This window comes from Hylobates moloch, unplaced genomic scaffold (genome assembly GCF_009828535.3).
Source record: "Hylobates moloch isolate HMO894 unplaced genomic scaffold, HMol_V3 SCAFFOLD_15, whole genome shotgun sequence".
Lineage (NCBI taxonomy): Eukaryota > Metazoa > Chordata > Mammalia > Primates > Hylobatidae > Hylobates > Hylobates moloch.
The window spans coordinates 22,135,366-22,150,688 of NW_026652290.1; the positions used below are offsets into that span (position 1 = coordinate 22,135,366).

A 15,323-nucleotide genomic window follows, 5' to 3' on the forward strand; every position below is an offset into this window, starting at 1 on the left:
TGGGCATTCACATCCCATTTATAAAGATTCCTAATGCATTCTTCATTATCATTCTAGTCACTCATTGAGTTCTATTATAACTTATATTGATTCTATTTTCAGAAGGAGTCTGGGGATGAGACGAAGAAGTAATTAAGTAGTTTTTCAAAGGATAACCACTGTCACCTAAAATCATTAAAGGAGAATAAAAATGTGTACCATCTTCTGCCATATCAAAACTAATTTGTAATAATTAAAAAGTTATCTTCCTGAAACATTAAAATTTGGAAAATTTGGAGAAACTGGAACCATATTGCTAACTTAAACTGAGCACTTTGGGAATGCCTGTATAGTCGTGATTTGGTGTGCATTCACATCTGTCTTGGATATCAGCTATGTTTCAGGAATAGCTGCATCCATGAAAATGTTTACTTTAACAATTAATGTCTTATATAAATACTATGTACACTTTGAGCATATTCCTGGACATTGCTTAGTAGAAAATTGATGTTAGCTTTAAAGCATTCAAATAAGTTCAGCTAAGAGACTGAAAAGCAATAGCTCTGCCTAAAAGAAATGGCAAGGTAGGCAGTATCATTTTTAAATAAAAAATTTAAATATGCCCCCTGGCTCTGGTACTTTAATTCAAGGAATTGGCATGCTATAAATGTGACAATGAAATGTGTAAACAGGAGCCATGAAAATTTACAAGCTGTTAAAAATTTGTGCCAACAGATAAGTGAATCCTCTGTGGTAGTACATGGAGGATCTATCTGAGATAGAAGCAAACCTGCTCAAATCAAGTCACACATGATCATTCAGAAAATTACGTATGGTTGGCTCTCTATAAGTGGTAGGTTCAGATATTTCCCTCCATAGGTGTGGCCAGCCAGTACTTTACAGGACAAACAGTATACATTTTTTTTTTTTTTTTTTTTTTTTTTTTTTTTTTTTTCAGAAAAGGAGGCTGGGTCATTTAATCCAAACGAGACTGAAGACAAGCTTAGTATTCAGCCAACCTACTCCTGCTTTAATCCCAAGAATGCTATAACTGAAATAATTCATCAGATTATTGGTTCAGTGATTAACGAAATTGTGTTCTTTGGAGATGCATGAGAGGCCATAGAGACAAAGACAGAGAAATAGAGGTAAGTAGAATAGATATGATCCCTACATCACCTTTCAAACCAAAATAGTTACCCTGATAATGGGCTTCTGTACAAGATAATAAAGACTTCTGGTGCTAAAAGCTAGTTTTAAAATATAGATTTATTATCTTATAGATAAAACCCCTCAGTTCTGATGGAAAGAAGTTGCACAAGGGTCTGTCAAGTTACTAGAAATAGTATCAGGAAGAGAACCTAATCCTAGGTCATAGACATGACTGAAAGGATTCATGGGTGTGTGTCACTCTCCATGGTGCTGATACTCTTCATTTGCAAGATTGTTTTTAACACCTAGGATATGGTGATTCCCTCCCAATTTCTCCCATTTTTCAGTTTCTTTTTTTATTTGTATGTTTTATCCTGTGAGTAATTTACCATATTATATTGTTATAAAACAAACTGAACTCTGATGTATAATTCACAATGTATATAATTATTTGTCAATTGTATTACATTTCTAGTACTTGCAATCTACATCTAACACACCCTCTCACACACACAGTCACACATTTTATGCTTTCATAATTCACTCATGCTTCTTTCATTTTGTGCCAATAATATAATAATTTAAATAGTAAATTAATGGCACAAAATGTTGGAAAACATTTGCTCACTTCCTCCTAAGAGATCACTAAAAATGGCCTAAAATATCTAGTAGAAATAACCCTGCTCTGAAATCCTATTCAAATCATAAAGTCTCAAAATATTACCATGCTAACTTTAGATCTGTCTTTCCAGTGTGGATTCACATTAACCAAGCTCAGATGAAAAATAAATTTTTTAGAGGTTAAATGATTGAGTCTACGTAGCCAGCCATTATTTCTTACATGCAGACTCATAAGAGAAACCTAATCATAATCAGGTTGCCATTTTATTAAATAAGTAGAAACGAAATTGTCTTGAAGGCAGATTTAAAGTTTTTGTTTTCTATAAAACATTACTGCAAATTAGACACTCCATAGAGGCAGACCTGTGAATATATGCTCATATCTTTCTTGTTACACTGTAATATTGGGAGTTTTTATCTTTATATAAATCTTGACTACTGGACAGTGCAGGGGCAAAGACTGTGTTATGTTCATCTCCTTACCAGTAGACTTAACACAGTGCCTCAATAGTAGAGTGGGGAGAACAGATGTCATTGAATGAGTTAATGATAGAAAAGTTGATTTTAAAGCTAGAACAGTAAAAAATAAAGGCGGTGTCTGAGTGAGGTCAGAAGACTAAGTGACTTAAAAATGACTATGCTCATCATGCATTATAAGGCATAATTAAGTATTCTTGAACCTAAGGCAAAAATTATTCTTCAATCATATATCCTCCATACGCATAGTCAAAATCGAGAACACAGGGATGTTGGCATAGTTTGGGATATGTGCTAAATAGCATATTTATACTCCTACACATCTGTTCTTCACTCTGTGACATTGGAGCTTTTGGTTGGGTGGGGCAGTTGAAGGAAAGGAGAAAAGTAAGGTCGTCGCAGTCATGCCTGAGCTCCCTGTCTGTGGGGTTGCCATGGGCTGGCTGCATCCCATGGCCAAAGGTCTTGGTTCCTGTCAGGCCACCCTCTCTCCACAGACTTTATTGAAAGCTGCTGGCAAACACAATCCTTATTTCTGTTTAGGGCTAATGTCAACCTTCCCTCTCCAGTTTGTGGGTACTCCACTCTCCCTTGTTGTTGTCTATTACCTACACGTACCTTTGCAAACATATTTTTTAAATGCTCTCCAAAAAACCTGGTTTGTATAGAACTAGGTTCCTGCCAGGACCTTGACCCACTTGGGGCAATCAAAGAAACAGTCATACAAATATTCTTGCATGCAAGGAATGTCATTACAACTCTGTCCATTTCCTTAGTATGGCCCGTAAGATACACAAGATTTTGGAGATCACTTAGCCATATACAATGTTTCATACACTTAGATACAGTGACCTATTTTCTCACTACTGAACTTTGAAATTTGGAGAAGTGAGAAAAACTAGGCATGAATTATAGAATTTTTTAGGGATAATATCCAGGACATTACTTTAAAATATGACAAGTTAGACCTAGAAATATCTTATAAAGGTTGAGAGTATACAGGTAAGAATCTTAATACAGATTCTTAAAGCCATTTGATTTATATTTTTATTTGCATGAATTAAATGCACAGATATTAAATACAATTTCAAATCTACTAAAGTTATTTTGTGGTTGTTTTTTAAGTATTTAAAATTACATCTTTAAATTACTTTAAATTATAAAATTATAATTTAAATTATTTAATAATTTTATAATTTAAATTATTAAATTATAAAATTACATATTTACATTATTTTAAATTACTTTAAAATATGACAAGTTAGACCTAGAAATATCTTACAAAGGTTGAGAGTGTCCAGGTAAGAGGTCACATTAAGAGAGTAACTATTTTTACTTCAATGTGAGTAAACCCCAAACCTCTAAATCAGTCAGCTCATAATATCCCCTAATACTGAAACCGTCTTTTGCTCATTAAAGACTTCTACAGTGCTAAAAATGTTGAGATTCTACATCTAGTCCTTTGATTTTTTTCATAAACTTTTGTATATTCGGCAGTTAATGCTGAATCCTTTAATAAAGATTCTTAAAGCCGTTTAATTTATATTTTTATTTGCATGAATTAAATGCACAACTATTAAATACAATTCCAAATCTATTAAAGTTATTTTGTGGTTATGTTTTAAGTATTTAAAATTACATCTCATTTGGTGCTGTATTAAAATAGAATGGAATTGTATGTTATTTCTTTTGAGAAAGCTTTGAATTTCTCTAATCTCTCCAAGACAAATTGACATCAGCTTGTAGATTCTGTTGCATTTTGTGTGTATTTTATAACATGGACACACTATTATCCCAAATTCTGGCATATGTTTTAGAAAACATTTTTTTTCCTACTCTTGGAACAATTGAAATCTGGACAGTAAAACGGCACTTGGTTAGGATGCTGAAATTGTTAAACCTGCAATCTCAGCACCAAAGTTCTGCCCAGAACAGAGCAATTTCATGTTTTATTTGTTTTTACCTTTGTGGAAAGAAGGAAACAAAAACAATTCAGGTATATGTGTTAGACTACAAATGGAGTGAAAACAGGACATTTCAAAGGGTTAAATAATTAGAATTCGGCCGGGCACGGTGATTCACGCCTGTAATCCCAGCACTTTGGGAGGCGGAGGCGGGCAGATCACGAGGTCATGAGATCGAGACCATCCTGGGTAACATGGTGAAAACCCGTCTCTACTAAAATACAAAAAAAATTAGCCAGGCACGGTGGCGGGTGCCTGTAGTCCCAGCTACTTGGGAGGCTGAGGCAGGAGAATGGCATGAATCTGGGAGGCGGAGCTTGCAGTGAGCCGAGATCGCACCACTGCACTCCAGCCTGGGCGACAGAGCCAGACTCCATCTCAAAAAAAAAAAAAAAAAAAAAAATTAGAATTCAATGTGTTCAGGGAAATATTTTGGAATAACAAGTTTATTAAAATTTAGTGAGGAATAGAAGAGCTACCATGAAATTTTCCCTTTCCAAAGTCCACAGCAAACATGCATTCATAAAACATTTATTTTAATTATTACATTTCTGAGGCCTACAGTTCACAGTGTTGAATGACCTGGTACATTTTTCTAATAGAAAAAAAATGAAATATTGATTTTCAAACATGAAAGAAAAATGATTATAAATATAAGTGGGTCATTTGGGGGGAAAATAAAATGTTAATTCCCTTCTATTATGTTGAACTTTATGAGCATTTGAATCACATATCCAATGAAACCAGAGCCAGCCCAGTTATAAGGCTTATATGAGAAACATATATGTTGTCAGTTAGCCTCATGGGAGATATCAAAGCTCTTTTTCTGCCTACCTTAGTTACGGAAACTCCGTGAGTATTTCCCTAAGGAGGGAAAAAAAGGGACAGTGCAGTAGGTTGACTAAGTTTAAGAACATTATATTGTTCATTGAGTTAATGGAGGGAGAATTGACAATGTTAAAGTAAAAAATCATAAGCCCACTTGCTCACTCTCCCTCACTCTCTCCCTTCCCCTACCTCTCCATTTACTCTCAACTAGCATTTCATCCCAGGAGATAGTACCCTGACTTAAAAGTGTCTGACGCATAGGACCAAACTAGTTCCCTCTAGCCGCTGCTGGCAAACAGACAGTTCCTGGCATCAGCACCCTTCCCTCATATTATAGTGACAAAATAAGATGCAGTTGCAGGATCTGTGCTGGAAATATCCAGAGCAAACCTTAAGTTCAGGTAACCTACACTTAGTCGATGTAGTTAAGCTTTCCATAGAATTAAGCATCTCAGGAGGAATTAGTTTTAAAGTTTAGGACCAAAGCCTCAATAGAAGATACAGTGCTACTTTGCCCTGTAATAGAAAGTTCCTTATAGATTCTCAGAGCTTTTGGAAGTGATCATTTCTTGTGTCTTCACGTGATTTAACTATTCATATATCACCTAATAAAACACTAAAACAGTATCATTTTATTTCTTGTAAGAGTCATGAAGTCTTCTCTTTTTACAAACTGAGTGAATTTTGAAGAAAAGAAATATAATTCCTTAACGTTGCTCTATAAGATCAACACCAAACATGACTAGAGTGAGTAGGCATGAATGTCTTGTGCCTTTCTAGGGCAGTAGTTTTGCTAGATAGTTGTCGTCTGTGTGTATTAGTGAGATTTTTTATTAGAAACACTTGGAAGCTGTATAACAAAATTCTTCCACTCACTTATTTTTCCATCACAATAGGATTGTTAATGATGTGGTTTTCTAGTTCAACCTAGCACGAGCCCATCAAAAGGCCATTATTTTCTCTGTACTTAACAAGGTGAAGGGTTGGTGCTCTCTCAAGTTCAAAGAGGAAAAATAAAAGTTTATTATATATTTGCCATGCTTTACAGTGAAAACTTCCTAGGGAGAATGAATTTTGGTTATAAACTTACCCATTTTATTTTCCATCTCACACCATGCAACAAATACAAAAATGTTTAGGCTCTCATCCTGCTGAACCAATTTCTTTATTGTATTTTTGCTCAGAAAAAGATTAATAATCATGTTTTCAAAGTGATGCTGCCCACTGTTGAACTTATTCCCCTGCCATTTCTAAAAAATGCATGCCACAGAAAAGCTTCTGCTTGGATTACAGCTAATTCAAATATAACTATCCTGACACTCCAATTCTTTCCCAGGAAAAAGGAAATGGATAAAACGATTGGGCTTTTATGCACACTTAAATGCTTTAACAGTACTAGTAAAACCTGACAGAATTTAAAATATAATTACATATTAAGTACATTCAAGATGAAAACTTCTCACACGGATTCTGTTCTAAGCAACATAGAGAAGCAACTAAATAATGAATTTGAAGAACAAAACCATATACCTCAGAAGACTCTTCAAGGTGTTACATTCAACATCTAAGACAAACAACTGCATTGCAAATAAAAATAACTTGCTACTGTGAACTTCTACTCATAGTTCTAGGAACAGAAAATAATTTAGTTTACTTTTAACATTATTACGAACATACAGACAAATTGTATTTTTAGGAAAAAATAGTTTCAAATAGAGGAATATGCAAGTATTGTAACTGAAAAGGATTTTTTTTTATTCGAAGAGAGAAACATCAGGATATATCCATTTTCTTCCACATGTCCTGAGGGATAAGTTTTCCTTGCCTGAGAAATGAGATAGCTACAATCAACTTGGATAAAGAATATATAATTTTAAATTCCTTTAGAATTACTCAGTTTTACTCTTAGGAACATTTTAGGAATGAGACATCAAAAATATGGTAAGATTTGTTTTAAAATCAGCAATCAGAATGGCAAAGACAGAGCTCCATATGCTCTCTCTCCGGCAGCTCTGATTACAAAGACAGAGCCATAAACCCTTGAACACAATCAAGAAGAAAATTTACTGATTGTTTAATATCTTTAGCATTGGTTCTTTTGATCACTCCTCTTTGACATGTCACTTCTGGTCCTTGATTTTTCTTCACCTACTCAGTTCAACTTCTCCTTCTTGGTTCTTTGCAAATAATTTTTTTTCTGTTCATTCAACTCTTACGTTTTAGCATCCTTTATTATTAGCCTTTTTAAACAACAGTCTAAAATTATACAACTTATGTGTTTTCCTATTTGATTATTGCTTTTCTTCTTCTAATAGAATGTCATCTTCCCAGAGTAGGGACTTGGTCTCTTTTTCTACTGTTGTACCCTGTGTACCTAGGACATTGCCTAGTGTCTTCTTTTGTCATCTTTCCAGGTAGTAATATACTGATGACCTCAGAATCTGTATCTTCTTTTTAATTCTCTCTCTAAAATTCTAGACCGTATATCTAGCATCTTGTTGAATATCTCTACCTGGTAACCTTATATTTATTGATTTTAAATTAAAATATATTTGATAAGGGTTGTATATATTTAAAGCGCATAATTTTATAATTTGATATATATATACATCACGAAATAATCACCTCAGTCTAACTATATGTGCTTTAAACTTAATATGTCCAAAGTGAATTTATTGTGTTCTATGTTCACACCCTCTTTCAACTCAAAATCTCCCCTTTTTTGAATATCCCTTTTGGTTTCAACATCAATTTGATCACTTAGTCCAGAAAAGGGAAGTTATTCTAAGCTCTTTTTATATATTTCTCCTACAATCAGTTGGTTGCTAAGTTGTTTTTATTCTATTACCTAAATATCTAAAAATGTTCTCACTCTCTATTCACATTGCCACAGTAGGCCAATTTCTCACCCGAATTATTGCTTCCTAAATAAGCTTTCAGCCTTCATTCCATCCTTTATCCACAATGCTGCCAGAATGATTTTTCCCATTCTCTACTCTCCTTACGTCTGGGCTTGGCCAGCACAACACCAGACTTTTAATGGAAAAGGATTCAGATTTCTCTCTTCCTCACCCACATGGTCACCCCCTTAGACTTAGACTCCTCAACACTACATACACCAGGAACATTAAAAACTGCACTGTTTATGTTTCCCATCATGCCCTTCTTTGCCCCATGGCCCATTAAGTATTTTTTTTTTCTTTTTCTTTTTGAGACAGTGTCTTGCTATGTCACCCAGGCTGGAGTGCAGTGGCGCTATCTCTGCTCACTGCAACATTCACCTCCAGGGTTCAAGCAATTCTCCTGTCTCAGCTTCCCAAGTAGCTGGGATTACAGGCATGTGCCACCACGCCCAGTTAATTTTTGTATTTTTAGTAGAGATGAGATTTCACTATTTTGGCCAGGCTGGTCTCAAACTCCTGACCTCAAGTGATCCGCCCACCTCGGACTCCCAAAGTTCTGGGATTATAGGCGTGAGCCACCGTTCCTGGCCATGGCCCAGTAATTTTTATCTACAATGGCAGAGTGAGCAAAAATGGCTTTGAAATATCTTCTAAATTATCTTCAGAGTTACTTTGTGAAACTTGTCTGTATCATTTAAGACACAAGAAATGTGCTTGTTCTAAACTCCAATTTTGAAAAATAAATGAATGATCAATTGTTTTTACTGATAAGTAGGCATTTTAAAGTCCTCTTTGCTCTTCACTTGGATACTTCAGAAGAGAGTTTCCCTGGCAGTGTGTGAGTGCTTATGTTATGATGCTGCAGAATCTCATCTTTGACCTGGCTGGTATCAGACATTTGAGTGCATAGCACGAGGATTTTCATAGAGTTTATGTTGATACCATGTTTGGGAGTCCTTGAAGAAGCAGGAACCAGGTGGCTTCAGTCCCCACCTCATATAAATGTCTCTATATCAACACCAATCCACATTCATTACTCATTTAACCAAGACTTGGGCAGGCACCCCGGCTATATGTGAATGATTTAGCTGGGCCATCACACCTATCTAAGAAGGAGAGCAAAGGTACCAGAAAAAGTCTGGCTGTCCATCAGTGGTCACAAGTTAACATGTGACCCTAAGGAGACCAAAAACACAGATATGAAATAAAGATTTACCTTGAAAAGAACATAAAGTCAAATCAGCAATATAAAGGTAAAATTGATGAAGAAAAAGAATAAAAACATGAAAATGAGAGAATAAATTGTTACTTCAGAAGATAATTTGTAAAGATCTAGCTTAAGAACTAACAATACTAGATAGAGCAAAGTCAGTAGCCAATGTACAATAGCAAAACTTTTTTTAATTAAAGAGAAAATTTTGAGGCGATGAGAATGAGAGATTCATACAGGCAAATGTACAGTGTGTGAATTGTATGTTGTTAAATTTATTAATTTCAGTGATAAAGAATTTTACCAACATGAAAGGGAAAAGTTAAAAATAAGAACAAATTTAGATTGTTCTCAAATTTTTCTGTAATGAAAATAAATGTCAGAAAACTGGAGAAATTACCTACAGAGATATAAAAGATAAGACTTATGATTGATGAATTCTGTATTCTGTCAACTTGTTATTTTTATGTAAAGATAACAGAAAAATATTATCAGATATGTAAGGGCTCAAAAAGCATATCACTCTCAAACATTTCCTGGGGAAATAAAAGACACAGACATGCTCCTCTTCAAGATAATTTATCTAGAAATTCAAAGAAAGAGTGTTCTAGGCACTGCCTTCCCAGTAAGAATTGTGGAATGACAGCCTCCAGGAACAGCTGATCTGGTTTGGTCCACATGGTCAGTCCTTTTTGGAGAACTAAGTTACAAATGATGTAAATCCCTAAGGCCCTTATTCCTTAAGTGACTCTCTTGTGGCACAATATTTTTCTACCTAGATTCAGAGAAGCAGCCAGAGTATACGACACAAAAAAGCAACCTATAAGCTATGTCAGTACAGGAAATATGTCTGTTTTGTTCATTGCAGTGTCTATAGTACCTAGCATAGTACCTGCTGCAGATAGATAATTATTAAGTATGTGTGGTTGAATGATTTAAAGGCAAGGAGGGGAACAGAGATGTACCTTTTAGCAGCAAGTTCTATTTAGTAGAACTCAGTAAACGTATTGGTTGCTAATCTGTGCCAGGTGCTGACTCTAGTGTTGAAAAGCCAATGAATACAGACAGAAATACAGATAGAGTACATGCTGCCCGTGTTGCTATTTTTTCTATGGTTGGAAAGTTCACTGTATTGGAACATTTTGAGTGGAAGGTGGGATGTGTCCTTTTAATGCCAGTCTCCCCAGTTAGGAAGAGTCATTCAGGTATCACATCATTTTAAAGTGATTATGTAGTGAAACTCGCTAGAATATCAATGCTTACCAGCCCTTGCTGGGTAGATAACTTCTCTATTCTATTAACTGGTCACATAGAATTAGGTTTGAGGACAGGAGGAAAACTGTGCTAACATAAAGGTATAATAAATTCTGCTCTTGGCTGGGCGCAGTGGCTCATGCCTGTAATCCCAGCACTTTGGGAGGCTGAGGCAGGAGGATCACCTGAGGTCAGGAGATCAAAACCAGCTTGGCCAACATGGTGAAACCCTGTCTCTACTAAAAATACAAAAATTAGCCAGGTGTGATGATGTGCACCTGTAATCTCAGCTACTCGGGAGGCTGAGGCAGGAGAATCACTTGAACTCAGGAGGCAGTGGTTGCAGTGAGCCAACATCACACCACTGCACTTGACAGAGTGAGACTCTGTCTCAAAAAAAAAAAAAAATACTGCTCTTGATGTAGCTGAGATGTGTTTAGGCATTAGGACACTTTGGTGAGTTGACATATATAGTGATGGGTTCTGTTTAAAATTCATATATAGTGTTTAACTTCTGCTGGGAGGGCAGCCACCTAGAACATTCTTTCTTTGGATATAATCTTAAGTGAGCAGGACCATTCACCTTTCTTCTTGGCTCAACAATGTTGTAAAAAAATAATGTGAAAACTACCTGATACCTTGGAAGCAAAGATTTCAGTAATACTTCAAGAAAGTGATTATGTGGAAAATAAAGCCTGAAGTTCTCAAAAGATCATTCTGAGATCTTGAGAGCAGAAGGGTTGCCATTACCAGAATCATCAGCATTAATGTAGCTTGTGCCCAGAGATCCATATGTTCTCAATAGTCAAGCACTCTAGTTCCACTTATTAAGAGGCAATTCTCTTGCCCTCCAAATATACCTTCACTGTAGAATGGTAGAAATAGAAACATTCTTTCATTGCCTTATGTAAAGAAAGATAGAACTTGGAAAAATAATGTTATCATAAGACAGCATGGCCAGGCTTAAAGAAAGTTTTGTTTTTTTATATATATACTTTAAGTTCTAGGGTACATGTGCACAACGTGCAGGTTTTGTGCCATGTTGGTGTGCTGCACCCATTAACTCATCATTTACATTAGGTATATCTCCTAATGCTATCCCTCCCCTCTCCCTCCACCCCACGACAGGCCCCAATGTGCAATGTTCCCCACCCTGTGTCCAAGTATTCTAATTGTTCAATTCCCACCTATGAGTGAGAACATGCGGTGTTTGGTTTTTTGTCCTTGCGATAGTTTGCTCAGAATGATGGTTTCCAGCTTCATCCATCTCCCTACAAAGGACATGAACTCATCCTTTTTTATGGCTGCATAGTATTCCATGGTATATATGTGCCACATTTTCTTAATCCAGTCTATCGTTGGACGTTTGGGTTGGTTCCAAGTCTTTGCTATTGTGAATAGTGCCGCAATAAACATACATGTGCATTTGTCTTTATAGCAGCATGATTTATAATCCTTTGGGTATATATCCAGTAATGGAATTGCTGGGTCAAATGGTATTGCTAGTTCTAGATCCCTGAGGAATCACCACACTGTCTTCCACAATGGTTGAACTAGTTTACAGTCCCACCAACAGTGTAAAAGTGTTCCTATTTCTCCACATCTTCTCCAGCACCTGTTGTCTCCTGACTTTTTAATGATGGCCATTCTAACTGGTGTGAGATGATGTCTCATTGTGGTTTTGATTTGCATTTCTTTGATGGCCAGTGATGATGAGAATTTTTTCATGTGTCTGTTGGCTGCATAAATGTCTCTTTTGAGAAGTGTCTGTTCATTTCCTTTGCCCACTTTTTGATGGAGTTGTTTGTTTTTTTCTTGTAAGTTTGTTTAAGTTCTTTGTAGATTCTGGATAATAGCCCTTTGTCAGATGAGTAGACTGCAAAAATTTTCTTCCATTCTGTAACTTGCCTGTTCACTCTGATGGTAGTTTCTTTTGCTGTGCAGAAGCTCTTTAGTTTAATCAGATCCCATTTGTCAATTTTGGCTTTTGTTGCCATTGCTTTTGGTGTTTTAGACATGAAGTCCTTGCCCATGCCTATGTCCTGAATGGTATTGCCTAGGTTTTCTTCCAGGGTTTTTGTGGTTTTAGGTCTAACATGTAAGTCTTTAATCCATCTTGAATTAATTTTTGTATAAGGTGTAAGGAAGGGATCCAGTTTAAGTTTTCTACATATAGGTAGCCAGTTTTCCTAGCACCATTTATTAAATAGGGAATCCTTTCCCCATTTCTTGCTTTTGTCAGATTTGTCAAAGATCAGATGGTTGTAGATGTGTGGTATTATTTTTGAGGGCTCTGTTCTGTTCCATTGGTCTATATCTCTGTTTTGGTACCAGTACCATGCTGTTTTGGTTACTTAGCCCTATAGTATAGTTTGAAGTCAGGTAGCATGGTGCCTCCAGCTTTGTTCTTTTGGCTGAGTATTTTCTTGGCAATGCGGGCTCTTTTTTGGTTCCATGTGAAATTTAAAGTAGTTTTTTCCAATTCTGTGAAGGAAGTCATTGGTAGCTTGATGGGGATGGCATTGAATCTATACATTACGTTGGGCAGTATGGCCATTTTCATGACATTGATTCTTCCTATCCATGAGCATGGAATGTTCTTCCATTTGTTTGTGTCCTGTTTTATTTCGTTGAGCAGTGGTTTGTAATTCTGCTTGAAGAGGTCCTTCACATCCCTTGTAAGTTGGATTCCTAGGTATTTTATTCTCTTTGAAGCAATTGTGAATGGAAGTTCACTCAAGATTTGACTCTCTGTTTGTTTGTTATTGGTGTCTAAGAATGCTTGTGATTTTTGCACATTGATTTTGTATCCTGAGACTTTGCTGAAGTTGCTTATCAGCTTAAGGAGATTTTGGGCTGAGACGATGGGGATTTTCTAAATATACAATCATGGCCAAATAGGAACAGCTCCAGTCTACAGCTCCCAGCATCAGTGACATAAAAAACAGGTGATTTCTGCATTTTCATCCAAGGTACCGGGTTCATCTCACTGGGGCTTGTTGGACAGTGGGTGCAGGAGAGTGGGTGCAGCCCACCGAGCATTAGCCAAAGCAGGGCGAGGCATCACCTCACCCGGGAAGTGCAAGGGGTCAGAGAATTCCCTTTCCTAGCCAAGGATAGCTATGACAGACAGCACCTGGAAAATCAGGTCACTCCTACCCTAATACTACGCTTTTCCAATAGTCTTAGCACACCAGGAGATTATATCCTGCACCTGGCTTGGAGGGTCCCATGCCCATGGAGCCTCGCTCATTGCTAGGACAGCAGTCTGAGATCGAACTGCAAGGTGGCAGCAAGGCTAGGGGAGGGGCGTCCGCCATTGCTGAGGCTTGAGTAGGTAAACAAAGTGGGCTGGAAGCTCGAACTGGGTGGATCCCACCACAGCTCAAGGAGGCCTGCCTGTCTCTGTAGACTCCACCTCTGGGGGCAGGGCATAGCCAAACAAAAGGCAGCAGAAACCTCTGCAGACTTAAATGTCCCTGTATGACAGCTTTGAAGAGAGTAGTGGTTCTCCCAGCATGGAGTTTGAGATCTGAAAACGGACAGACTGCCTCCTCAAGTGGGTCCCTGACCCCCGAGTAGCCTAACTGGGAGGCACCCCCCAGTAGGGGCAGACTGACACCCCACATGGCTGGGTACCCCTCTGAGACAAAGCTTCCAGAGGAACAATCAGGCAGCAACATCTGCTGTTCAGCAATATTCTGTGTTCTGCAGCCTCTGCTGCTGATACCCAGGCAAAAAAGGTCTGGAGTGGACCTCCAGCAAACTCCAACAGAACTGCAGCTGAGGGTCCTGACTGTTATAAGGAAAACTAACGAGCAGAAAAGACATCCATACCAAAACCCCATCTGTACGTCACCATCATCAAGGACCAAAGGTAGATAAAACCACAAAGATGGGGAAAAAACAGAGCAGAAAAGCTGAAAAATTCTAAAAATCAGAGCGCCTCTCCCTCTCCAAAGGAATGCAGCTCCTCACCAGCAACGGAACAAAGCTGGATGGAGAATGACTTTTACAAGTTGAGAGAAGAAGGCTTCAGACGATCAAAGTTCTCTGAGCTAAAAAGAGGAATTTCGAACCCGTCGTAAAGAAGCTAAAAACCTTGAAAAAAGATTAGATGAATGGCTAACTATAATAACCAGTGTAGAGAAGTCCTTAAATGACCTGATGGAGCTGAAAACCATGGCACAAGAACTACGTGACAAATGCACAAGCTTCAGTAGCCAATTTGATCAACTGGAAGAAAGAGTATCAGTGACTGAAGATCAAATGAATGAAATGAAGTGAGAAGAGAAGTTTAGAGAAAAAAGAGAAAAAGAAACGAACAAAGCCTCCAAGAAATATGGGACTATGTGAAAAGACCAAATCTATGTCTGATTGGTATATCTGAAAGTGACAGGGAGAATGGAACCAAGTTGGAAAACACTCTGCAGGATATTATCCAGGAGAACTTCCCCAACCTAGCAAGGCAGGCCAACATTTAAATTCAGGAAATACAGAGAATGCCACAAAGATACTCCTTGAGAAGAGCAACTCCAATGCACATAATTTTCAGATTCACCAAAGTTAAAATGAAGGAAAAAATGTTAAGGGCTGCCAGAGAGAAAGGTCGGGTTACCCACAAAGGGAAGCCCATCAGACTAAGAGCGGATCTCTCAGCAGAAACTCTACAAGCCAGAAGAGAGTGGGGGCCAATATTCAACATTCTTAAAGAAAAGAATTTTCAACCCAGAATTTCATATCCAGCCAAACTAAGCTTCATAAGTGAAGGGGAAATAAAATCCTTTACAGAAAAGCAAATGCTGAGAGATTTTTGTCACTACCAGGCTTGCCCTACAAGAGCTCCTGAAGGAAGCACTAAACATGGAAAGGAAGAGCTGGTACCAGCCACTGCAAAAACATGCCAAATTGTAAAGACCATCAATGCTAAGAAGA

At 37.3% G+C, this 15,323-nt stretch overlaps 1 protein-coding gene across 3 annotated transcripts in view; it reads left to right on the forward strand.

Moving 5' to 3' along the window:
* Nucleotides 1–981: 981 nt before the first annotated feature.
* The window catches only part of CTNNA2 (catenin alpha 2), a 1,201,677-nt gene continuing 1,187,335 nt past the window's right edge, over nt 982–15,323 (forward strand). For all 3 annotated transcript variants that reach the window (XM_058429034.1, XM_058429035.1, XM_058429037.1), the window contains exon 1: nt 982–1,127. The gene's annotated coding sequence lies outside the window, so the exon portion shown is untranslated. The remainder of the gene's footprint in view (nt 1,128–15,323) is intronic.